This window comes from Capricornis sumatraensis, chromosome 12 (assembly GCF_032405125.1).
Source record: "Capricornis sumatraensis isolate serow.1 chromosome 12, serow.2, whole genome shotgun sequence".
In the NCBI taxonomy this organism is placed as follows: Eukaryota; Metazoa; Chordata; class Mammalia; order Artiodactyla; family Bovidae; genus Capricornis; species Capricornis sumatraensis.
Genome location: NC_091080.1, coordinates 26,235,588 through 26,260,102, shown reverse-complemented (window position 1 = coordinate 26,260,102; position 24,515 = coordinate 26,235,588). Strand labels below are relative to the sequence as shown.

At 44.5% G+C, this 24,515-nt stretch overlaps 1 protein-coding gene across 4 annotated transcripts in view; it reads left to right on the top strand.

Moving 5' to 3' along the window:
* Positions 1-4,392: 4,392 nt before the first annotated feature.
* The window catches only part of LCP1 (lymphocyte cytosolic protein 1), a 59,830-nt gene continuing 39,707 nt past the window's right edge, over positions 4,393-24,515 (top strand). For 2 of the 4 annotated variants that reach the window (XM_068984194.1, XM_068984196.1), the window contains exon 1: positions 4,393-4,477. The gene's annotated coding sequence lies outside the window, so the exon portion shown is untranslated. Of the gene's footprint in view, positions 4,478-18,766; positions 18,810-22,482; positions 22,499-24,515 lie in introns of those variants that run through there. The other 2 variants (XM_068984195.1, XM_068984198.1) reach the window with 2 other exon arrangements.

Sequence of the window (24,515 nt, the reverse complement as noted above, 5' to 3'; positions counted from 1 at the left end):
AGAGCTGAGGTTTGACAACCCGAGAAGTGGCCCAGCACCTTTACTCCTAGTCTTCATTCTGCATGCCTCCCAGACCCTGAGTCTGGGTTAGTGCTGTGTACTCACACGGGCACCCAGCTCTTCTTCCGTCGTGGTTCTGAGTACCCCTGCGAAGTCACGGGTCTGCATCCTTGACTACAGTGGACATTCTGCAAAAACAGAGATTATGTTCATCTTAATTACTCTTATGCCCTGCGCATCAACTATCAGGGGCAGGGGAGGGGCAGTAGGGTGAGGTCGAGGTGTTGTCCCCTTTGATCAATTCCCACAGTGTGTGAAGGGCAAATGGAGAAATCATAAGCAGTTAAAGATGCTCGAAAAACACGAAATAATTGATGGAGCAATGTATCTAAACAGAAGATACAAGATTAAGATGCAGACCTATTGACCTTGAAAAGAGAGATGACACCTCCCCCTCTAAGCATGAAAGAGAAGGAGAAGGTGGGTCTTGTGAGAGTTGAGGAGGCTGGAGAAAGTTCACGCCTAATAACTTGGGTATCATCTTAGTCAACAGAGGCAGGAATCTTGGGGCAGGAAAGGATGCAGGAGGGTGGAATGAGAGATTGAGGCAAGAGATGAGGATCTCTTCGGTCTAACTTTGGGGTTCTGTGATGATCTTTTTGATACTATGATGAAGCCAGAAAAAAAGCCCATATATACAAAATCATGCATAAAATGCTTGGAGTCTGTGAGCTAAGTCTGTGAGTTTGAGGATGCCTGCTGTCAGGCAGGAATGAAATTGAACAAAAGTATGTCTAAGAAGTAATTCGAAGGCAAGCAGCTTGAATTTATAGCATTTCAACTCTGTTTCTGGGACTTTCTACAGCAACAGTTCAGTGGCTGGAGCAGAGCAGCTGATGTTTCAGGGACTGAGGCTGTGAGCATACGGGGGTGGGATATAGGAGGGAGGGCCGCAGGAGTAGAGGGAAGGCAAAGCACAGGCCAGGGGAGTGGCGGAGGTGGCAGGACAGGCATGTGGATGGTGGGGTAGGAGGTGGGAGGGGTCCTCTCTGAGCACAGGCCATCGGCACGGCATGATTTATAGAAAGTGAAAATGAAAGTCGCTCAGCATCAGTGGGGCATGATCTATAGAAAGTGAAAGTCACTCAGTCGTGTCCAGCTATTTTCGACCCCATAGACTATACAGTCCATGGAATTCTCCAGGCCAAAATACCAGAATGGGTAGCCTTTCCCTTCTCCAGGGGATTTTCCCAACCCAGGGATCGAACCTACGTCTCCCGCATTACAGGTGGATTCTTTACCAGATAAGCCACAAGGGAAGCCCAGAATACTGAAGTGGGTTGCCTATTCCTTCTCCAGGGGATCTTCCCGACCCAGGAATGGAACCAGGGTCTCCTGCATTGCAGGCAGATTCTTTACCAACTGAGCTATCAGGGAAGCCCCTAAGAAGAATAAAACCCAGATGGGACTGTTCATTAGCATGCTGCACAAACAATTCTAAACACTGACAGAGATAAAATACTCCTCTAAAACAGCTTTGGTCTAACACCTAAACAGTTGCCTGCCTCCACTGGGTAGCCTGGTGCTGCTGGGAGGCAGATGGCGAGATTGCGACTGAAGGAGTGGCCAGGATGTGGGTGAGGCGGTGGTGGTTGGCTGAGGTGGGGCCAGGGCTGAGCCAGTGCTCGCGTGGAGGGTTCCTGCAGGTGGGTGGTTGCAGGCAGCATAATTCAGTGGCTTTCATCTCCTAGAATGTAGACATCGCCTAGAATCTGGTGTGGGTGTGTGTGTGTGTGGGTGTGGGTGTGTCTGTGTGTGTGTGTGTGTGTGTGTGTCTGTGTCTGTGTGTGTGTGTGTCTGTGTGTGTCTGTGTGTGTGTGTCTGTGTGTGTGTCTGTGTGTGTGTGTCTGTGTGTGTGTGTCTGCGTGTCTGTGTGTGTGTGTGTGTGTCTGTGTGTGTGTGTGTCTGTGTCTGTGTGTGTGTGTGTCTGTGTGTGTCTGTGTGTCTGTGTGTGTGTGTCTGTGTGTGTGTGTGTCTGTGTGTGTGTGTCTGTGTGTGTGTGTGTGTGTCTGTGTGTGTGTGTGTCTGTGTGTGTGTGTCTGTGTGTGTGTGTGTGTCTGTGTGTGTGTGTGTGTGTGTTTTGACCTGAATTGCTGCTAGGCATAACCACACATTTCGCCCTCTTCCAACATCATCTCTGCTGACATCTGGCTCTGCCTCAGTGTTCCACTGCCTTTTCGCCTCTTTCATCGATGGCATTTACTGACTTACATGTTTTTCTCCTCTAGACTGTGTGCTCCTTGGGAGCTGCAGTCGTGTCTTACTCATTTCTGAATCACCAGTGCTTCCAGACAGCACTCACGCACCCACTGCAGCCACGCCCCCGTGTGTGTTGCTCTTCCTTTAGACCCCTGGGAGTTCTGATGACCAGGCTCCAGAAGACACAGGAGAGCAGAGGGCTGCTCTCCTCCCTGGTAAACAGGATGAGTCGCTGTTCTTCTTTATGAAACGTTACTGTCACCCCTCCATTCCATCCTGAAACCACAAGGGGTGCAGACTGGGGAGGTCCACAGCGATCTCACGTATCTTCATCCTTCAGGACCGCCACATTATCTGTGCTGCTGCACGGATGACCGATGATGACCCACCACGGTGGAAACCACCGGCATTTGGCTGCTTTGTAGGGCGATCAGTCCTGTCACAGTGATACATGGATGTGTCTCTGGGGTCCTGAAAGAATTTAGGTGCCTCTTGAACCCCCAGCCCCTGCACTGTATTACTTGGAAGTAAGGATGCAATGGAGAAAATGAGGTCCAGTTCAGCCCCTCAGTCTTCCCTGGGGAGTCACAAGAGAGTTGATGGTTCTCTGTGAGGTGAACTACTCTAGAACGGGCTGAATCTCCACCATCTCTTCCTGTTCTTCTGCCTACCGTCTCCCCAGAGATGGCTCCTGTAGGGTTCTGACCAAGACATTGTCACATCCCTGGCAGATGAAGTAGATGCAGATACCAGAAGGGCTTGATCTGACATTTGAGGTCAGAAGCAAGAACTTTCTAGAGGAGAAATCAAAGAAGCAAAAGAAGTATAAGGGCAGCACCCCCTTCCCCCGCCCTGCCCCAACTAGAGCCCTCACAAATACAGAAACTTATTGAATGACCAAGACATCTTCAACTCACTGTCAGCCGGAGCAGAGCCTCAGATTCTCATTCCTCCATAGCAGGCTGGTCGCTGGAGCTACACAGGCTCCAGGCAGCATGGAGACAGGCTATGAGTAATGTTCTGTCGTACATGACTCAGGATGCTATACAACCTTCACAACCAGTGTTTAGGCTTCTTGAGCATTGAGCACTTCCCTTTGAAGATAAGAATTAGCCCTCAGGACAGGCGGTCAGGGTTTTGGCATAGAGTTGAGTTTTTTTTATCCTTTTGCTAATTTTATAAAATGTGTATTCAGAAAATAAACCTGATCCGTAGGATGGATTTGTGTGCTCGGTCATGTTGGAATTTTTGTGACCCCATGGACTGTAGCCCCGCCAGGCTCCTCCGTCCATGGGATTTTCCAGGCAAGAATACTGGATCGGGTTGCCATTTCCTCCTCCAGGGGATCTTCCCCGACTCAAGGATCAAACCTGCATCTCTTCCATCATCCTGCATTGACAGGTGGATTCTTTACTGCTGAGCTACTTGGGACGCCTAGAAGGAATTTAGCCAGCCCACTGAACCTGGTCACTGCTGCAGGTGCTCTTGGTAGGAAACGTCTAAATAATTGAAATCTTTAACTGGGTTAAAGAGATCCCTAGTACATAGGTGTTCTATAAATAAAAGAATGAGTAAATAATATATCTTTCTTTTTGAGCCCTTCCCCTTAAAGAGATCTTTTTGTTTTGTTTGCACCAATGAGATCATTGTTCAGGACTCTTAAGAGGGGTTTGGTTTCTCCTGGGGCGGAGCTTTCCCAAGGAAATCCCTTTCAGCTGGTTTTGGGGACACCGCCACCTCTTGCTTTGGCTCTTTCATTAAAAATGAATAATTTGTTTATCTCTGCTGTCAGAAGGTAAGCATCAGAGCACTGCATTCTCAATTAGGGTCAGAGTGAAAAAGTCAAGGTAGTTATCTGAAATCAAGCAGGTTTCAGTAGCCCAGCGTCTGCAAGCCAGCTAGAGGAGAAAGAAAGGGAAGGAGAGAGAAAAATGCTTATAAAGAGGAAGTGGTAAGAGGCTTCTGAATTTCAGTGTGACCTGTCAGGTGATTTTTGCGGGGGAGGGGACATGAGAGGGGAAAAAAAAAAAAAAGAACATGTTAAGTAAAATGTCCTTATAAAGACAAAATCTATTTCTTTCCTGGCTGATGATTTGTTACTCTAGTCACTTCCTGCCTTGTGACCACACACCCGGGGTTAACAAAGTTGTTCTCCAGATCAGAAAGAAGGGGTTTTCTGGTTACACGCCAGCACCACTGAGAACAGTTTGGCTACCAGGTAAATTTTCTCTCTCTCTTTTTTTTGCCGTTCCTGAGTGCTTACGATGTTCTGCTTGTTGGGCGGTTCTGGTTCTGTGGACTGTGGACTCTGCTTTCAGGGGACTAGAGATCCGAGCACCTGTCACCCTTGTCCCCCGTGAGCTCTGCCCCCGCCCCGGTTGAACTGCTCAGCAAAGCTGCAGCTACCTCGTGTGGTCGCCCAGCCAGGGACCCCTCCCGTCCCCTCCGATCTTGCTCTGGGAGGTGACTTCTCCAGCTACCCACAGTTATCGCTCCTCCCAAAAAGCTATGTTTCTTTCCCCCCCTTTTGTTTTGTGTTATTGTCGTTCAGTCAAGCAGTCCTGCGCTCTGTCTGCGTGCGACCCCGTGGACTGCAGCACGCCCGGCCTCCCTGGCCTTCACCATCTCCCGGAGCTTTGCTCACACTCATGTCCCGGCGCTTGCTCGTACTTGGTATTGGGGTGTAGCCAGTTAACACTGTTGTGATAGTTTCCAGTGAACAGGGAAGGGACTCAGGCTTACATTTACATGTACCCATTCTCCCCCAAACCTCCCTCCCATTCAGGCTGCCGCATAACACGGAGCAGAATTCCCTATGCTATACCATATAACACATGATTTTTTTTTTTTTTTTTTAGTTTTAAAACCAAACCATGTTCTGATTTATTTCTATTGCTTTATTTCAGGGAGGCTGTTTACTGTGATTTTATCTACTTTCAAATGTTCTCAGGAAAGTGGATATTGATCATTCAGATGGTCATTACTGCTCATTGGTCTGATGGGGATAGTTTAATTTTAGCTCCTGTGGTTATGTTTTTCTAAAAAGGAAAAAGCTTCTTTACGGTACTTTAGTGGATATATTAACATCTTGAGTCCTGTGTTACCAAGTGTGACACTGGTGGTTTGAGTGATTTGGGGTGCCAACGGTTTTTAATGGGTGTGCTTAGTAGCCACATGGAACTAGAGGCGGTCTCTTCTCCATTTATTCTCTAAAAATAAAAGCAATTTGTGTTGCTTAATTGTACTGCTTTGTAGAATTGTCTGAACTACTTGATGTCCTCATAACCATACAAATGACCGTTAAGTTATGGAGGAAGGGCTTCCGTCTGCAATAGAAATTCTTATAAAGTTGCTATGGGATATTTATTCCAGAAACTTTGTTGAAACTCAGTCTTTGAAACTTGTAACATCAGCCTTGATTAATTATCATTATTCAATAATATTAAGAACCGTTGACAGATGATAAACATAAAGCATGCAGATTGCAAATGGATTCATTTATCAGCATACTTATCAAAACCTAATTTTTCTTAATTAAGTATGTGCTAAGTTGCTTCAGTCGTGTCCGACTCTTTGCGACTCCGTGCACTGTAGCCCACTAGGCTCCTCTGTCCATAGCATTCTCCAGGTAAGAAAGCTGAAGTGGGTTGCCATGCCTTCCTCCAGGGAATCTTCCCAACCCAGGGATCGCATCCATGTCTGTTGTGTCTCCTGCGTTGGCATGTGGGTTCTTTACCGCTAGAGCCACCTGGGAAGCCCGATTAACTATAGCAACTTGTTTTCTAAAATACCTCCTCAGGGCAACTTAAAAACCTATCATTAAAAGAAAGGTGGTTTATCCACACACATCTTGATTTTGAATTTGCATAAATTTATCATAATTGGTTTCTAGTAAATAAAATGGTTTAAAGAACATCTTTGCACAGACAAATTTGAATGGGATCAACGACTTACCTGTAAATGTGAATTTCTGAAGTTGTGAAATGTGATCATCAATATTGTTTGACACATCTCACTTGAATAGTTTCAAGCTAGCGAAAATGTGGAATTGAGGGAGAAGGATTGAACCCCCCCAAAAGAACAGATTGAAAATATACTGTGTCATGTTTTAAGTAAAAATATTGATGTGAAAAAAATGAATTAGGATGCAAAATTATGCCATTATTGTCTTTACCTTGGGAGGAAATGAAAATGGAATCAAGTTTAGATTGTTAAAGCATCAATCTGATACGTTATGAAATACCATTTCTCTTCATTCTCGTTTACCCCCAGTAAAATCAGGGAAGACTGTTCTGGATCTTGCCCTTTGAACAACACTGCTGAGGTGGGACATTTTATTAGCTGTCCCAAAGGTGTTTTCTCTTGTCACATTTTAAATTTTGTCTCCTTCATAGATTATACCTTGAAACAATCTGTAATTTGGGAAACAATTTCAGTATTTTAACGCCATTTCTAATTCCCAGGTAGCTCAGTGGGAAAGAACCTGCCTGCCGATGCAGGAGACGCAGGTTCGATCTGTGGGTCGGGAAGAACCCCTGGAGGAGGAAATGGTAACCCACTCGAGTGCTCTGTCCAGAATCCCATGGACAGAGGAGTCTGGCAGGCTGTGGTCCATGGGGTCACAAAAGGGTAGAACATGATTCAGCGACTGAACAACAAGCTAATTCTTTTGCTGAACCCTTTGGGGAATGGGAGAGCAACAAGTAACATTCTCATTCAAATATATCTATTTAAATTAGAGAGGACAAAGAAAGTAGTAATAACACTTGCTATTGATAAGTACACTGTGTAAGCCACCCTTTATGCGTGACCTCATTTACTTCTCCCCGCCCACACCCAACTACCTTTAGAGATGAGGAGTGGGCTTCGTTATTGAAGGAAGTGGCCCAAGGTCCCTGGGCAGTTGGAGGCGGGGAGGGGCTGTGAGAAGCCAGGATCTCAGGCTCCATCCTGCCTCTCTGGAAGCGTCTGTGTATCCCAGGTCCTCTCTTCCACACCAGCAGCTTTTCCCCAGATGCAGATCGCGATAGGTTTTTAGTTCTGAAGCTGACTGAAGAGATCTTGGCATTCATGATTTGAAGAGAGAGAGAAAGAAGAAAAGAAAAAAGATTGCCGTAAACCCAGAAAGATTTTCATAAGGAAGAGATAGCACTGTGGGTTTCATATAATAATAGAATGAAGAAGGGTTCTCTTTTAATGAATGCGTAATTTTACTCAAGTGTGCCTCCACCGACCTGCCTCAACCACTTCCCCAGCCTCATTTCTTTGTCACTTCCTTCTGCTCTAGCTGCTGCCCACCATCTTCTTACTCCCCTGACACTCACCCACATTCTAGGTGCGCAAGACCACAAGCCGCCAGAAAGTTCCATGCTCTTTTCACTTCTTTTCACTACAGCTGTTTTCCAAGGGCTTTCATCTTTATGTAAAAACCTCTGTTCATTCTTTAAGGCTTATTTCAAGAAACATGTCCTTTTGCAGGTTTTTTTCTACTGGTTCCTGCCCCCACCTTCCTTGCCTCCGTTGTTTCTTCTGCGTTTGTTTGTGTAATGCTTTAAGTAGGGCAGTAATCATATTGCTTTTCAAGCCCTTCATTTGCCGACAGTCTGAGCTCCTGCTCTGTGTCTCCTGGCGGGTAGGAGGTACTCATGATCTTTATTCAGTTTTTCTCAGTTCCTTAGAAATGCATGGAAGTCTTTTTTTACATCTCACTTGTTAATTTAATATTTACTGAGTTCCCGCAGTGACTGCTATGCAAGAAGATATAACAACAGTATAGTATTTTACATTCTAACACGCTTCCTTTTTGTCAAAGCACTATTCTTCATTTTAGAGCACTAAATGGACATTGACTTCAAGGAACTGAAGAAACTGTCCGATGACTGTAGCCAACAGTCAAAATCAATCTCATTATTTTAGTTTAAATACATCAACTGAGCTTTAAATGTTGTAAATACATTAACTTAGCTACCCATGCCAAAATTATGTACCTGGTCGTAAGCATATGTGATGATCAAGAACACAGGAACAGTTATCATTGATTTTTCCTTATTCACTTTGCACTCTTCTCAGAAAATTTCCTTGTCAACGTCTCCGTGTTACGAAAAGAGCAAAGGCCTCTCTGTGTATACAGGAGAGATGGCAAATGAATATTTTAAAAAATCAAGTTTGGTAAAATAAAACTAAGAAAATTTCTCATAAGATTATGAAGAGTCTCATATTTCTGAAGAGTCAAAAGTCTGAAGATTATAAAGTCTAATGACTTTATGACTAATAGGTTTTATAGCAAAATGACATTATTTATTTATTGTATTTTCACAGAAAAATCATGTCTTATCCTTCCTTGGTTTTGAATTCGGCTCCTTAAGAAAAAACCTTTTTATTTTATATTGGGGTATATAGCCAGTTAACAATGCTGTCACAGTTTCAGGTGGACAGCAAAGGGACTCAGCCGTACACATACAGATATCCATTTTCCCCCAAACTCCCCTCACACCCAGGCTGCCAAAGTGAGTTTAGATTTATCTAATTGCCTTCTTAGGATTTTTTTGTTTGTTTGTTTGCCAGCTGTCCAACTCACAGATACCATCCAATGATTCTATTCCATCTACCTATTGAATCCTGAAGAATTAAAAATTAGAATGAGTCCACCAAAATATAAAACTCATCAGTGTCTGCAGTTTCCAAGAGTTTCAAGTTTCCCTGTTTTGCCAGATGGCAACGCACTTCTTAAATCAAAAGATTTCGTGTTTCTCGTTGTTCTCATTTTGAAGTTCTAAGAAGTTACCACTTGATCAGCTATCCATCATCTAGGGGCATCTCCCTGCAGTTGCTGTGAACACTGAGTTCCCCGGATGGCCATCCCCCCTTGCTTTCCTCAGTCCCCTCCTGATTCAGCTTCCTTATGCGCTTCCCCTTGTTTTGTCAATTTCAGTCATTACATCACTCTTCCCAGTAATTTCATAATCACTCCGTCTTACAAGATACTACCAATAGCAGAGAGGGAGCAAAGAATTTCAGTTCATTACCCTTAGAGTAACAGCGTAGCCTTCTGTAGCACTATTTTGAATTGTTTTTCTAAGTGTTTTGACCATATTAATACATTCAGTTATCCCAGCATTCCTGTGAGGTAGGTACTGGTGTTAGCTTCATGTATGAAAGCAGGTTAATGCTTCAAATATGTGATATGACTCACTTTTCTACAGTTGAGTCAATTTTGTATTAACTACTGAATTCCAGGGAAAACCTCCTGGAATGAACAGGCAGCAGACCATGATGGTTATCTGTGCCTAGACCCTTGAGTTGCACTCAAGTAATAATAATGTATCCCAGGTAAATGCATCTGTATTATTGCTTTTTTTTAAAGACTCTTCTTTGTCAACATCATCAGTATTTACTCAGTCCCTCTTTGCTCTTAACTGTTTTGTTTTTACCAACTTATAGACCAGAGCCTAGGTCACAAAAATCTCTACCCCTAAGCTTTGAAAAGTTCTCAGTCCTAGAAGGTTAGAATACTTTAGCCAAGTGGCATTCCCATTTTCTAACTATTGCGATTGATAGACATGAATAAATTAAACAAGTTTGTATTTATACCTAAGCACACAATCTTTCACAGTTTTAGGACACCTATATTTGGCTATAACTATATAATTATAGATATACCAAGCACACATATCTATAATTATATAGTAATGGCCAAATATAGGTGTCCTAAAACTGCAAAAGAATGAAAGATTGTTTTAATTGTGAGCTGAAGAATAGAGGTAAAAAGTGACCCACTTACTGAGTTAAAATGAGTTTTGCTCAACTTCAGAGCCACGCCTGCCTCAGCCCCACTTTAAGTTATAAGGAGGCTTGTTTCTCCAATGTGGTCGGTTGTTTTTTCTGGCGGAAAGAAAAGCTAAGATGTTAAATTGAGGAAGCTGCAAAGAAAGCCACAGTTCTGCGGCTGCAACGTTGATTCTTGTTTTAGTCTAGCACCAGTTCCATGGACAGGTGGACACACACTCATGCTCTCTCTCTTGTCTGTCTGTGTTATCTCCCTCTTCCCCACCCTCAACACCTGTCTCTCTCTCTCTGTCTCACACACACACACACCCTCTTGACTGGCTGAGCTAAAATGGAAACGAGATTATGGATTATGTTCTCCACAGGCAGAAAAGCCAAGACACCAAATTTGACAGACAAATTAACGCTGCGTGTGAATTGCAACCTCCCAAATAATTTATGTTCCTTTTTTTTTTTTTCTGGTTGTACTTTCGAGAGGGAAGTAAATGAATGAACTAATTACTTGACAATTCAATGATAGCCTGCAGTTGGATCCCTCAGCTTGGTAGCTGTCACCAGTATTTATTCCAAACTGTAGATCCAAATGAAGAGAAGAAGTGCACACATGCGTTTGTATGGTATCTGCATCCTCTTTGCTCTCGCCGTTCCTCAGGCAAAGTTTCGAACTAGAACTGCATCTTTGTTAATATCAGGTGTCACATTTTTAAATGTGGATCATTTGCCTGTCCTTGGTGTCATCTGCTCACATTACCGTCACCAGGAGGGCCAGATCAGAAAGAAGAGTGAAATGTACACGCCATATGGAGAAAGCTACATCATGGAAGCAATGAGAAAGCAAGAAGAAAATGAGGAGCACATAGGCAGTTTTGCATATTGAGCCCCCTTTTCTTCATTTCAAAGACGTGAATGAACTTTCCCCCTCATTTCCCATGCTTCATAACATTTAAGAAAATTTCCCTTTGACAAGATGGACTATCATGGGCACATTTGAGGACTTTTTTCAGCTTTTTCCCTTCCTTCGTTGTCTTTTGAGATTTTTCACCAAAATATCCCTGAGTCCCTGTTTCTTTCCTGTGACCGTGGAGATAGATAGTTGGGACACTTAATCTGTCTGGTGATTGAATAGAATGCATGGATTAAATATCATATATAATGTCAGTTTTTTTTTAAGCTTGTGAGTCTCAGTATCTACAGTTTCTGTGCATGAGACAAGCATGGTATAAGAAATAAGCAAATTTGCAGGCAAATTTGGATTCCCTTTTCTAGTTTTTCTCTAAATGTGGAACCCCAGCTGATCTCTTAAGCTTGGTTTCCTCATCTACAAAACAGAGGGGAGTACTGTCTACCCCCTGGCTCTGCTCCCGGGTCCGTGTCCTCTGCCTTTTCCCCAGTCCATCGGTCTGTGTTTCCCTCTCACTGTGCCATACTCACCGTCGATGCCAACTGTGTGTGTGTGTGTGCCCTGTCCTCTGTGACTCCAGGGACTGTGGTCCATCAGCTTCCTTTGTCTGTGGAATTTTCCAAGCAAGAATACTGGAGCAGTTGCCATTTCCTCCTCCAGGGGATCGTCCCCACCCAGGGATCAAACCCGCATCTCTTGCACTGGCAGGTGGATTCCTTACCACTGAGGCCACTGGGAAGCCCCGCCGACTTGTTGAGCCCTTACTGTTTGTGGGGCATCATGCTAAGCACTTGACAAGTATTTGCTTTTATATTTCTGCACAAAAACTGCCTAAGATCGATGTTATCATCATCTTATGATAGATGACCAACTGAGGTTTGGGGAGAGTTATGTCCAAGGTCGCAGAGCTGGGCAGAGCCGAGATTGGCACCTTGCCTCTTTCCCATTCAAATATTCACAGTTTCTTAAATGTGTAAACCTTGTCTGTTTTCTTTGCATTGTATTTTCTAACATGATCCACTGGCTGCTTTCTAATAAGTCTAAGTTTTCCTTTCTGTGATTGACTATTCAATGATTATTCCTAATTTTCTATCACGCAGAGATCCCAACTCTGCTTTTGATGGGTTTCCTGGTATACCAAACATAATTGACAAACAAATAAATAAATGCTTGAGGATTCGATGGTACAAAGTCCTTAAAATAAGACTTAGGAAGGGATTCAACTAGGCTATTTAGTTATTTAACATTTTGACAAAAGAACTGTTACAGCGTATCCCATGAGTAAACTGGAATTGGTAAATATTTGCCCCCTGAACTGCAGCTTCCAACAAAATGAAGATAAATATAGTACATCAAACAAACACAAATTTCTGCCTCAATTTACCTGTAACTCCTCATTTTGTTTTTTATGAGAATGAGCTTGTCATTAGAGATTCTGGAAGAACTACTCCAAGGAGCCCATAGAAAATGAGGTTGGCTTATTGAGAATAAATAGAAGCTTCTGTTAGTCGGCCCTAGGACACGATTGTCAACTGCACATTGTTTTAGTGTTTTTCCAAAAAATACCTGGAGAATTCAGGAGTGGATAAGAGATAGAGGCAGAAAAAAAGGCCAACAGAATCAGCCCCAAGCATCGGTGTACCTGAGAGTGAGGAGTCATAGGCCAGTGTTCTTCATCACAGATACTCAGAGATCTCTTCTTATTTCATGACTCACAATGGATGTGGTCAGGCTTTTCTTAAGATTGCTGTACATTTTCCCACTCTGGCCACACTTCCTCAACTGTTAGAAGGTACTTTCCACAGTACGTATCTCGGGCAAGACTGAGCCCAGAGTCCCTTGACCGCTCAGCATGAGATCAGCCAATACTATTGCTGTTGGCTTCTGGTTGGTATCATCTACTAATTCCGCAGTTGCTTTTGAAACTGACTTCAAGGCTTCTGGAGGAGAGAAGTGGTACAGGAGCCAGAGCAAGCCAAGCTAAGATCATTTGAAGATAAAGCATAAGTGTGAAATCTAGATTTACACCCACCCACACACATAACAATTAAGTGTGAATTTTAGACAGTGACTCTACATAGTATTTCATACAATTGATAATGGAAATTGGGTTTGTTCCCCAAGATAGTTTCGTAACAGAAGTTCTGGTCCTTTTTAATTTTTCTCCTTCTCTCCCTCCCTCTGCCCTTTCCTTCCTTCCTCCCTCCCTCCTTCACCAGGCACTGTTGTATACAGTTGGAACACTTAGTCTTGCTTTATTCTGACACAGCTCTATGGATGAGCACTGTGACTACGTTATTATTTTTGTGGGAATGTAACTGTGTACAATAGAGTGAATCAGCTATAGTTATTTAGTTAGTTCAGTCGCTCAGTTGTGTCCAACTCTTTGCAACCCCATAGACTGCAGCGTGCCAGGCCTCCCTATCCATCACCAACTCGTGGAGCTTCATGTCCATTGAGTTGGTGATGCCATCCAACCATCTCATCCTCTGTCGTCCCCTTCTCCTCCCACCTTCAGTCTTTCCCAGCATCAGGGTCTTTTCCGATGAGTCAGTTCTTTGTGTCAGGTGACCAAAGTATTGGAGTTTTGGCTTCAGCGTCAGTCCTTAAATGGATGTTTAGGACTGATTTCCTTTAGGATGGACTGGTTGGATCTCCTTGCAGTCCAAGGGACTCTCAAGAGTCTTCTCTAGCACCACAGTTCAAAAGCATCAATTCTTCGGCACTCAGCTTTCTTTATAATCCAACTCTTACATCCATACATGACTACTGGAAGAACCATAGCTGTGACTAGATGGACTTTTATTGGCAAAGTAATGTCTCTGCTTTTTAATATGCTGTCTAGGTTGGTCATAACTTTTCTTCCAAGGAGTAAGCGTCTTTAAATTTCATGGCTGCAGTCACCATCTGCAGTGATTTTGGAGCCCCCCAGAATAAAGTCTGACACTGTTTCCACTGTTTCCCCATCTATTTCCCATGAAGTGATGGGACCGGATGCCATGATCTTCGTTTTCTGAATGTTGAGCTTTAAGCCAACTTTTTCACTCTCCTCTTTCACTTTCATCAAGAGGCTCTTTAGTTCTTCTTTGCTTTCTGCCATAAGGGTGGTGTCATCTGCGTATCTGAGGTTATTGATATTTCTCCCAGCAATCTTGATTCCAGCTGTGCTTCATCCAGGCCAGTGTTTCTCATGATGTACTCTGCATGTAAGGTAAAGAATCAGCTATGTGTATATACTATGCTCTCCCTCTTGAGCCTCCATCCCTCCGGCACCCTCAGCCTGCCCATCTTGGTCGTCACGGAGCAGGCTCCCACTAGCTGTCTGTTTAGCACAAGATAGTCTGTGACCCCTAATCTATCTCCCAGCTCATCCCACCCCCCACCCCTGCCCTGTGTCCACACATCTGTTCTCCACATTGCATCTCTGTTCCTGCCCTGAAACTAGGTTCGTCTGTACCATTTTTCTAGTTTCCCTATATGTGCATCAATAGATATATGATAATTGTTTTTCTCTTTCTGACTCACTTCACTCTGTATGACAGACTGTAGGTCCATTCACATCTCTGCAAGTGACCCAGTTTTATTCCTTTACATGGTTGCATAATGTTGCGTTGTATATATGTACCACGTCGTCTTTATCCATTCACCTGTTGATGGACACTTAGGTTGTTCATGTGTGTGTATATGTGTGTGTGAGAGTGCTCAGTCATGTTGGACTCTTTGCAACCCCTCAGAGTGTAGCCTGCCAGGCTCCTCTGTTCATGGGATTCTCCCAGCAAGAACACTGGAGTGGTTTGGCATTTCTTCCTCTAGTAAGTTGTTCAGATGGTAGTTCTGTTTTTGGTTTTTGAAGGACCCTGCATACTGTTGTCAATATCTCCGTTTTACATATAAAGAAACTGAGACTCAGAATTTAAGTAACGTGTATGCAAGTTTGCAGGAGGAAGCCACTACATCAGAAAATCCAGCATCTTTTTGCTTTACGATGTTATTTCCTAGTTCACTCTTTTTTGTGTATATGGCAAGCCTAATTTCATAAAGAAAGATAAGATCATCAGTGGTTGGATGAGGTTTGTAAGAAACCTGTCATGCCCTCACACTCGCTTAGACTGGGAGAAAGTGGTCTTGTTATAGCCTCGGTGAAGCTGTAAACTAAATATGTGCTGTTCTTGAAACCAGTGGGAGAAACCCCTCCCATTGCCCTCCTCCCCATCCACTTATGGAATACAGAAGATGTAAGTCCATCTTATGTTTCATGGAGTGTGCATCTCAGGGTTGTTTTTTTTAAAAAAAAAACCTCTTTAACTTTGATAGTTGCTCAGTCGCGTCCAACTCTGGGACCCCATGGACTGTAGCCACCAGGCTCCTCAGTCCATGGGATTCTCCAGCCAAGAATACTGGAGTGGGTTGCCATTTTCTGCTCCAGGGGATCTTCCCGACCTGGGGATCGAACTTGAGTCTCCCACGTTGCAGGTAGATACTTTACCATCTGAGCCACCAGGGAAGCCCATAACTGACTTGTGTTTTTCTCATATTTTTTTGACCAAAGTAGGATTCTGGAGGCTCTTCTCCTCTTCTCTGATGAGTCAGTGACTCACTTTGAGACTTTGGGGAGCAATGCCTCTTTTCAGGGCCCCCATTTTCCCATTTTCTCACGCTGCAGGGCCATACTGTCTGGGGTTTCCCTGGTTCAGAGCGATGTAACCTTGGGCCAGTTACTTAAATCTCAGTTCCCTCATCTATAAAGAGGAAATAATCGTTATGCCACATAGAGTTGTGGTGGAATTCAGTGTGATAATGCATAGAAAACGTTTAGTGTTGAGTAACCACTAAGGGAACATTAGCTCGTCTTCCGTTTGTCCTTTAGCTGTTGTTTTCTCTGGCCCAACATAGATAACCTTTCTATGGAGAGCATATGGCTTCCTCACTCTGTATGAAGAAGGAAAAGACTGATCGTTAAGCAGGCTCCTCCCATCTGTGGAAACTCAGGTCACATCTCACTACTTCCGGGGCACCATGCATGTCTTCCCTGGGGAGAGCTGTGTTCCCCCTTCCTGCAAATCTAAAAAGTCCCCCTGTTTTCTAGTGACTGGTGTCTATCTCCCTTACCTAACAAGCCAGGGCCGCATCTTATATTTGCATCACCAGCATCCAACCACGACCTCGAATAGAGTAGGTACTTGGCAGATGTTGATTGAAAGAAGAAATGTACAAATAAATACACAGTGTGTATATTTATAAAACATGTAAAAGCGTATACACCAAAACAGATCAGTTGTCACTAGGTGTTGGAGTTGCAGGTGGTTTATATTTTATTCTTTTTACTCGTTTACATTTTCTAAGATAAACGTATATTACTCTAAGATAAACATGTGTTACTCTAAAAACAAGTTAGTAAAAACTGCAAAATGCCAAATGTCACGTAGCTATTATTTCCTGACTTAGTAGGGATGACAGTTCAGAGGGCCGTATTCAAGAATTTGTTCTTCAGTTGGTTTGGTTTGTTGCATGCTCTACTGAATGTAAGAAGACAATTTATCCACTGTTCGAGGGGGCTTCCCTGGTGGCTCAGTGGTAAAGAACCCACCTGCCAATGTAGGAGACATGGGTTTGACCCCTGGGTCAGGAAGATCTCCTGGAGAAGGAAATGGCAACCCACTCCAATGTTCTGGCCTGGAAAATCCCATGGACAGAGGAGCCTGGCGGGCTAGAGTCCATGGGGTCCCAAAAAGTCAGACACAGCTGAGCAACTAAAACGACTTAGTGGTGGACGCTTAGGATTACCAGAGGAGCAATTTCACGTCCAGATAGTGATGTGCAAATTATATTCAGGTGAACTCTGGCACCCATTCCTAGTTCTTTCCTGTGTGTGCTCCTGATACGTTGAGTTTGTGCATCCAGGCTGATTTTCCCCTCCTTTCTGTCCTGATCTGTCTCCGCACCACAGTCCCTCCCCCCACAGCAGGACTCGGCTCCAAGTGAGACACTGTACACTGAGGTAGAGACCGCAGCATCAGCGGCGGCCAGCAGGGTTTACAGAAACTGCTCAGCCCCAGGCCCTGCTGTCTCAGCCGGAACCCTCCCGTGGCTGGAGGCTAGGGCCCGGGAGCACCCCCAGCCCAGTTCAAAGACAGCCGAGGGACGCTTGCAGAGTCGCTTTTCCCGCCAAGTGGCCTCAGATAAACTTGGTGCATCCGCTTGCCTTGTTCTGACGTTTGTATCTCTCAGTGGAAGGGATGTGATAAGTGTGAACACAAGAATGGCCTCCTCGGTGGCAGGAGACCCAGGCCCACTCCCTGGTCAGAAAGGCCCCCTGGAGGAGGAAATGGCAACCCACTCTAGTATCCTTGCCTGGAGAATCCCAGGGACAGAGGTTACCATCCATGGGGTCGCAAAGAGTCAGACATAAGTGAGCAACTAACACTTTAACTTTCACATGAGAATGTTAGTATTTAACTCCTCAAAGAAGATGACCATAGCGTTCTCAAGCCCTGGGTACCATTAGTTTATGGGTTTGCTTGTTCACGCCTACAAGTGATTTCCTGCGTACCTACTAAGCACCAGCCACGAGGCAATGCTGTTAGATGCCTTATGGTGTGTGATCTCAGAATCTGCTGGGAGAAATGGAGGTGTCAATGTGGGGGCTGAGCCATAGACGTGTGAACCAGACCTCAGAGAAGGAAGGACTCAGGGGAGCCCTACCCAGCAGCTGGAAGGGCAGGATGTCTCAAACCTTGCTAATCTGAGATGTCTGAGGGTATCATTTTCATATTCCCCTATGAATTTGGCGTTTTGTTTTTAGAACGTTATGCCTCAGTGTGAGTTATCTCACTGTGGTTTGCTTTTGGGTTGCTAAAAACTATCAGAGGTCCTTCCTGCGAAGTCAGAAACGAAGGTGCAGATGGATACACAGGGCGTTGGTCGTGCCTCAGTCACTGAAACCCTGAAAGTGCCAGTAGGATTTGTACATTGTAACGGGCACATGTTGTTTGTACTCTGGACCTGGAGACTGCCTTCTCGTTATCTAGGCTAAGTTCTCTTTCCAGTGCAAGAAACATACATGAAATTGTATTCCTAAGATATTTGAAATCATGGGGCATTTGTACTTTCCCATTACGTTGAGCAGGTCTTACTGAAAGAACAGCATTCCCTCCTAGGTTTGAAAACCTGCTCTCAAGGACAGAGGCGAAGTAAGGAGCCCTAGACTGCAGTCCCAGTGAGCTCTGTGACACTGGGCACATTCTTTAACTTGGGTGTCATTTCACTCCTCTGTGATAGGGGAGTGACCAGATAGGAAGGCTGGTCCTTTTATCTCTACATCCTGTGACTCTTGTTATTCTTGCATTCTCATTTAAGGACCTCGGCATAGACCCAGAAGATAGCAGAGAAAACTATCTAAAGATTTGGAGAAGGAGAGCCTCCAAAAACAGGTCTAAAGAATTTTTTTTTTTGAAGGTCCAGTGGCTCTCACCAAGGCACGTGACGGAATTTTTATGAATCGAGCCGCTTCTGTAATGCCCTCTGAGAATAGCCCAAGAGAGGGCGCTTTCATCATATCAGCCAAGATTTAGGTTACAGGGTAGGGATGTGAGACACCGGAGACTTTGTCGGGTTGCCTTATTTGGATATATTTGAGAAAATAGTAGATGGCTCTCTTTCTGGGACAGCGCGCATGCAGTCTTGCCTAGATACCAGAAGTGAACTGGAGCAGCCGGACTTAAGATGTACGCAGCGACCTCCCAGAAAGCGGAGCTCACGTGGCGTTCTGGAAGCTTCCCTGCTCTGGGATGAGCGGTGGAGCCATGGGCATCTGCCTGGGTCAGTGAGGAGAATGCATGAGGACAGAGCTTTTCTCGATGCTGAGGTAAGAGCAGGAACCAGGTGGGGCTGGGAGATGCTGGGTCCACTTCAGAGAAGGTTCTTCTCCCCAGAGATGCTTCAGGGCATGGCCACAGCTCCTCATGGCCCCTGGCCCTTGTTCTAGGCTCACTTGAAACACACCTAACCCTGGCTCTAGCTTGTTACTTCGCACTTGTCAGCTAGTGAACAGACTTTTGGAACTTTTCACATGGAAGGGACTTTATCTCCCAATTTACAGATGAGGAAACTGAGGCCCAGAGAGGCTCAGTGGAGCCTGATGTTACACAGACAGGTAGCAGCCTGGGTCTCCCGATCCCCAAGCTCTCTCTTCTACTCCCTGCTAGTTATTGTGGTTTCCTTGGAGATGTCCACATGTATAAATTATCTGCTTCCCTAGTGCATGGGCTGATTGAGACGTTTGATGTTTTTATTTTTTGATAAGCTTCTGTGCTAATTTCTTACTCTTATCTCATCTTACCCCCCTCCACCCTTGCAGCCCTTGTTTAGCCTTTTCATGTGTTCATTTTTGATCTGCAGAACTCTTTTCATTCTGTTAATCGTTTGGCAGTAATGAGCTGTCATCTCTGTGTTGGATCTGAAACTTGACATTTAACTGTGGGCTTCATGACGTCCCAGGGAGTCCCTTGCTTGTACCTAGTAACCAGGGCAGTACTTTGCACATAGACTCATAGGTGGAGTGAATGAATGAAGGAAATGAATGACGTCTGATATTGAGACAATGCTGTCATAGTGGCTTATCAACTAGCCCTTAATAATATTCAGCTTTTTGAAAAGACGTGTTTGGGGTTCCCTGAGCTTCCAATAGGTGAAAGTCTGGATCTTAAGCCCTTGTGGTTGAATGTGGAATGAAGGTTAGCTGTGATCTTTCTAGACGTGAATGCCAAGACTGTCACTGTCTACAGCCCCGGGAAGGAGACAGAGGCCAAGGCAAGGAGGGCCTGGCAACCCCAGCCTGGAGCATCCCTTTTGCTTGCCAGAGGTTTAGCCTGCGTCGCATCCTTAGTGGAGTGGACAGCATGGTAGAAAACAGGCATCGGGGTGTGCTGGGAGGGGAGCTGGGGAGCTGGGCACTCCTTAGTTGGGCCAGAGCTGGGCTCTGTGTGCCATTGCTAATGCAGCTTCAGAAGCCCCTCAGCTTCTGAGGCTGATCAGATCACAGAGACGCCAGAGCAAGGTCAGGTCCATCAGGTTTGGAGGAATTGGGGCTGCCGGCTCCCCAGGGGTGTTTTCACCACCTGAGACAGAGAGAGCCGCTGAGCCTGTGCGGGAACAGCGTCCCGTGCTTCACTGACTGCTGCGTGTTTCCCTCTGAGACTTGCAGAGAAGAGTCCTGCCCTCTGCAGAGCCTTGGGAGAACCAGTGTGTCTGCGGGGAGAGAACAGACAATCTAAAACAGATTCTGACCTGACCGCAGAATTCGCAAGGGCCCCTTTAAATGGTCGTCTGTATTTGAGGACATTTATAGTTATTTGGGGGCTTCCCAGGTGCCACTAGTGATAAAGGACCTACCTGCCAGTGCAGGAGACATACGAGACCTGGGTTCGATTCCTGGGTTGGGACGATCCCTGGAGGAGGGCGTGGCAGCCCACTCCAGCATTCCTGCCTGGAGAATCTCACGGACAGAGGAGCCTGGCAGGCTACAGTCCTTGGGGTCACTAACAGTTGGGCATGACTGAGTGGCTTGGCACACACGCATAATTATCTGGTTCTTAAAAACAAAAGCATTTGAAAAATACATGTTGAGAATCATCCTTTCTGTGAACGTTTGGAATATCTGTATCCACAGAGAAATGGTATTCCAAGCATACAGAGAAACTTATCCCCCGTGCGCCCCCGCCAACCACACACAGCGTTCTGCTTTGTAAAAGAAAGGGAACAGGATTAACGGAAAGCAAAATTCCTTCCTTATCTGATATAACTGTAGCATGATTGCTTTTCCAAAAATTTATGGGGATGTTATTTGGCTTTGGAATCCTAAGTATTGTATGTTTCACTTCTTTCATCATCAGAGTGTAAGGCTAAAGATGGCAGGTTGATGATGTTCTGGACCTCGTGTTGTTTGGGGTTTACTTATTGCTCAGTGAGGGGTTCGGAAGTTATACAATTTTCTCCTGGATACATGCTGAATCAGAGGGAAAGCTGGGAACCTGGGTCCCAAGATTCCTGTTGTACTTTCCCCACTGTGTCAAGTTGCAGAAAAAGTAGGGCACATTTCAAAACAGTCCCTTGGCAATGTGATGCCAGGTTACAGATAGGGCTCTGATCCCAGCAGTTATGTAATTGGGTATCAATCTATCGAATCAAAGTACCGACCCACACAGCATTACCTGCTTTCAAAAATGATGCGAGCCCAGGTAGCCGGTCCACTCTGCACAGATCACGTGTTATCAGCCTTTCTGCTGCTTTTCATTGTCAGTTAGGAAACTCCTCAGAGAAAATTCAGCTTCCATTTTAACATTCATTTTATTTTATTTTTTATATATTTTTTTAACATTCATTTTACAGCATGCATTTCCTTCTGTAAATTCTCCAGCACTGTGTTCTGTAGTAAACTCCTACAAATAGTTTCTGCATGTAGATTTCAGGGAACTTGAGTGAGACACTTTTAGTGTAAGAAGTCATTCTGAGAAATTCTCTTTCACTACCCATCTGGAAAATACCAGCCTCCTTTAAACAGAAACTTAGAACTCGATGACCTAAAAGAGGGAACAGGTTTTGTGGCTTTTGAAGTTTGGAGAGGGCGGGGTGGGGGGGGGGTAGGGGTGGTAATTTGATTTTCTTGAGCCTTTAAAAATAACCTTCTGAAAAGAACGACTGGTTCTTTCTTTGGCCAAATGTCCTGGGATTCTATAATCATTGATTTAATAAATTTAAGTGCTTGCAGAAAAATGAGCGGCCAGACTTGACTTAGTTGAATGATGTGAGATTTGTCTTCTTAGATTTATGATTTGGGCAGTGGTTCAGAAATGGGGTTCCAGAACTCACCACAGTTTGCAAAAGACTTTAAAGTGGTTCTTGGCAAAGTCATAGTTAGATGATGTAGTCATTTAAAAGGACCCCGCTTACTGCAGAAGCAGCGAGAAAGGGCTTGTTCGTGCCCTGGAAGGGACACGCCTTCCTCAACCACTTCTAAGCTCCAAATGGGAGCTTCCAAATGACCACAGCCCGTCTCATTACTGCAGTGACCTCTCTCAAGTCAGCTGCCAATATGGTGCCAGTAATTTACAAACAGACCCTCGTCAATTATCTTTATGAAACTAACTCACATAATTACAACACAAGCCATCAAACACACATGAATTAACATGGGCAAATATTTTTTTTCATATTTATAGACTGTGTGAAGTACCTAATACTTGATTCTAACCCCAGCCATGTCCTTGTTTGAAATGGTCCCCTCTGCATGTTTTTCCATTAATTACCTCTTCTTCCTGCCCTGCTCTGTGAAACGCTGTTTAATTAAAGGGTCTGTTTGCAGTTGTGGATCTTAATGGCCCGATTAATGGTCACTCCGGCCTTCTGCTGCTCTGCTCTTTCTGTTACAGACCCTACCCAGGGAGTGCTTTGAAGACTTGTAAGCAAAGCACTTCATCTCATTGGAACTTCAGTCTCTCTCTCTATAAAATGAGGGAGTTGTGCTAAATGATTTCTTAGATTCCTCTGTCTCTACAAGTTGGATTGTGTTTCCAGGATTTACCGCTCACTCTGATGGTAAAAGAAATACTCCCTCAACATCTATTCCTGTTTGGGCTCAACAAACAACAAACAGTATCGTAGTAATTTAGGTTGGTGACTACCACTTCTCCACTTCTCCTCTCAAATGAATTCAATCTATTCTCTTTCCCTTTAGCTTTTAAAGCTCTGAAAAGCGGAAAGTGTTAGTCGCTCAGTTGTGTCCAACTCTCTGCGACCCATAACATGAACTGTAGCCCACCAGGCTCCTCTGTCCGTGGAATTCTCCAGGCAAGAATACTGGAGTGGGTTGCCATTTCTTCTCCAGGAGATCTTCCTGACCCAGGGATGGAACCCCGGTCTCCTGCATTGCAGGCAGATTCTTTACCATCTAAGCCACCAGGGAGGGTTTTGAATTTTTTCCATTGTAAGGCTGTCTCACTGTTTGGTGTCTCTTAAGTTCAGTTTAGTTCAGTCGCTCAGTCGTGTCTGACTCTTTGTGACCCCATGGACTGCAGCACGCCAGGCCTCCTAGTCCATCAACAACTCCTGGAATTTACTCAAACTCTTGTCCATTGAGTCGGTGATGCCATCCAACCATCTCATCCTCTGTCATCCCCTTCTCTTCCTGCCTTCAATCTTTCCCAGCATCAGGGTCTTTTCAAATGAGTCAGTTCTTCGCATCAGGTGGCCAAAGTTTTGGAGTTTCAGCTTCAGCATCAGTCCTTCCAGTGAATATTCAGGACTGATTTTTCTCTGAGAGATCCTCCCCTGAGATCCTCTGTCTGAGTTAATCCTCCCCATTTATATATATCTTTTAGAAGGTTTTAAAATAACCCTGTTTCCTTCCCTAGATCTTTTATTTGAATGGGCCCTGCAATTTTCATGCTATTTTTTGTTTTTTCACTTTACCATGATCTTTATTTTTTTATTTTTTGATGTGAACCATTTTTAAAGTCTTTATTGAATTTGCTATAATATTGTTTCTATGTTGTGTTTTGGCTTTTTGGCTGTGAGGTACATGGGATCTGAGCTCCCCAACCAGGGGTGGAATCCACATCCCCTCCATTGGAAGGTGGAGTCTTAACCCCTGGACCACCAGGGAAGTCCTCTGAACCATGATCTTTAGATGTTCTTTGTCACCCAGCGCTATAATTCTTTCCTTTTTCCTCAACCCTGCCCTTGATCCTCAAAAGGCAGTCTCATTCCCTGCCTCTTTACACGTCTTTCTCACCACTCACGTGCTGTAAAATCTGAAAGTCCTCTGTCAAAGAATAGGGCAAGTTTAGATTCAGAGACCCCATTCATTCTCTTGGTCTTTAACACTGGTTCATATTTCAGAGCAGTAGGGCAGCCCACTCACCTGAAATGAAGAACAGTGCCTGCCTTGTAGTAGGCTTTCACAAATATGTGTAAGTGAAGCGATTTATCTAGCAACCCTGTGAACATCTGTGAACCAAGAAATAAGACACCCCCAAAACAAGAAGGGCCAGCCTTTACCAAAGACTTTGCTAAAATATAACGGAGGAGAGCCTTCTCTTATTGGTATTGAGTATAAGGAAGAATCAAACCAAATTAGTCATAAGAATTTAGTCAAGTATGCAAAATTACACACTGGTATCTTCCAACAGAAGCCTTAATTTGTTAACACAGGAAAGCAAAAACTTCCTAAGCTAGAACACCTGGATACACAATTCATATTCTAGTTTTTTTTGAATCTCGCATAGGCCAGACATGTTATATATTGGGTTGGCGAAAAGGTCTGTCCAAGGTCAGCATCGAACGGAAAGACCCGAATGAACTTTTTGGCCATCGCAATATTTAGTGAATAATTGCTGGATGAGTGAATGGGTGGATGAAATGGGCGTCTAAGAGAGACGCAAAGCGTCCTGAACAGACAGCATGGGAGAGGAGAGGAGACTCGAGCACTGGAATCCTGCTGCTGCTCTTAACTTCTCGGAGCTGCTGGCTCCTGCTCTATGAAGTGCGCATGCATGTAGCTGAGCCGTCAGTCTTC